We start from the raw sequence: 1,474 nt of genomic DNA, 5'->3' as shown, positions 1-1,474 counted from the left end.
CAAATATCAGGAAAAATGCTCATCTCAAGCATTTCTTCAAACAGATCAAGACATCGAGATAACATGCAATATCTGGTAGCTCCAGCTATTAAGGAGTTATACGTAATAACGTCAGGGTTAATTCCAGCCTCTTTCATTCTATATAGGATGGAATAACCTGCATCAATGCCAACAAAGCGGCAATACGCAGTAACCAATGTATTATAAGTGACCACATCTGGTTGTACTCCAATTCTTACGCCATCAACTATTACAACTTCAGCTTTCTCCAATTGTTTGGCTTTACAAAGAGATGCTACACAAATGTTCATTGACCTTGTCGATAATTTATCTTTGATACGCCACATTTAATCCAGCAGCAGTTAAGACCTGCGACCTGAATCATTTTGGATCAAAATTTCAGACAAATCCTTTTCAGATATCAACTCTTTCTTTTGGAATTACAAGAGAGTAGCTTTTTTACAGTAAGCATTTTTCAGTTCAATTCCATAGATGGACACGCTACAATGTAATACATGATCATTGTACGAACGAAAGCCCCATCATCTGTTCTTCTTGGTCAATTCTTTTGAGTTATAAAAGTTCTTAATATCTATCAATATGAAAATACAAAACACTAAATCATCTATTGGAATGGAACTAAAGATTTTCATTAAAGATAACATCATAAAGACAAGCTTCTGTACCTTGATATCCCTCATAAGGTTGTTCAATTTCTTCTCTGAAGCCTGCTCACATTATACACAACAACAAGAAGGAATAGTTACAAGCTATACATAAAGCCAAGGGCCGGACCACAAGGGTAGCAGAGAGATACCATTGTTGGACGAAATTGCAGCGGCAGGGAGAGCTGTAAGGGTACTGAGCCTGAGGAAGAAGATGAAGGTCAAAAACCCTAATGATATGGGCCGCAGTTGGGTCGGGTCTGGCCCATTTGTTCACTTTTACACCACCCAACACATGTATACTCATTTTGCACTTTTACATCTATCTATTTTGTGCTACTCTTTAATTTTTGTCCTCAAAACAATTTTTTTAATGAGGAATAAGTTTATATTTTTGCAGTATAATATTTCATACAAGTACTTATGCTCAACTAGGTATAACAAAGAGATACAGTATACATCAAAATTGTATGCGTCAGTCAATATATACAGAGGCGGATCTATGTAAAAGGTTTGGGGTGCCACGACATCCGCACTTCTCGGTTGAAACTTTGTATATTTGTGTATATGTATCAGTTAATGTATAAATATTATGCTTGACACTCACAATATAAAAGAAATTGGTAGTGCAAGTGGTTAAAATGGTTGGGTTTTACTCCAGCAATGTGGGTTCGATCCCTGCTCAACACTGTATTTTTAGAATGATTTTTAGCACTATATTGTTTGTTTTCTCTTAAAAAAAAAAAGCATATTGTGGCTATGAAGAATGGAACCTCTTCTTACAAAACACTTGATAATACCAATTAGGC

General features: G+C 35.8%; 1 long non-coding RNA gene across 1 annotated transcript; it reads right to left on the bottom strand.

The window, feature by feature from the left end:
• Positions 1–6: 6 nt before the first annotated feature.
• On the bottom strand, positions 7–1,404 carry LOC124894477. The gene is made up of 2 exons (XR_007051196.1): positions 687–1,404; positions 7–376 (listed from the first exon to the last, which is right to left on the bottom strand). It is a non-coding gene; the product is annotated as an uncharacterized LOC124894477 (long non-coding RNA).
• Positions 1,405–1,474: the final 70 nt, after the last annotated feature.

Source organism: Capsicum annuum, unplaced genomic scaffold, assembly GCF_002878395.1.
Source record: "Capsicum annuum cultivar UCD-10X-F1 unplaced genomic scaffold, UCD10Xv1.1 ctg74551, whole genome shotgun sequence".
Lineage (NCBI taxonomy): Eukaryota > Viridiplantae > Streptophyta > Magnoliopsida > Solanales > Solanaceae > Capsicum > Capsicum annuum.
Note: the sequence above shows the minus strand (reverse complement) of the source record. Positions and strands in the feature narration are given on the sequence as shown.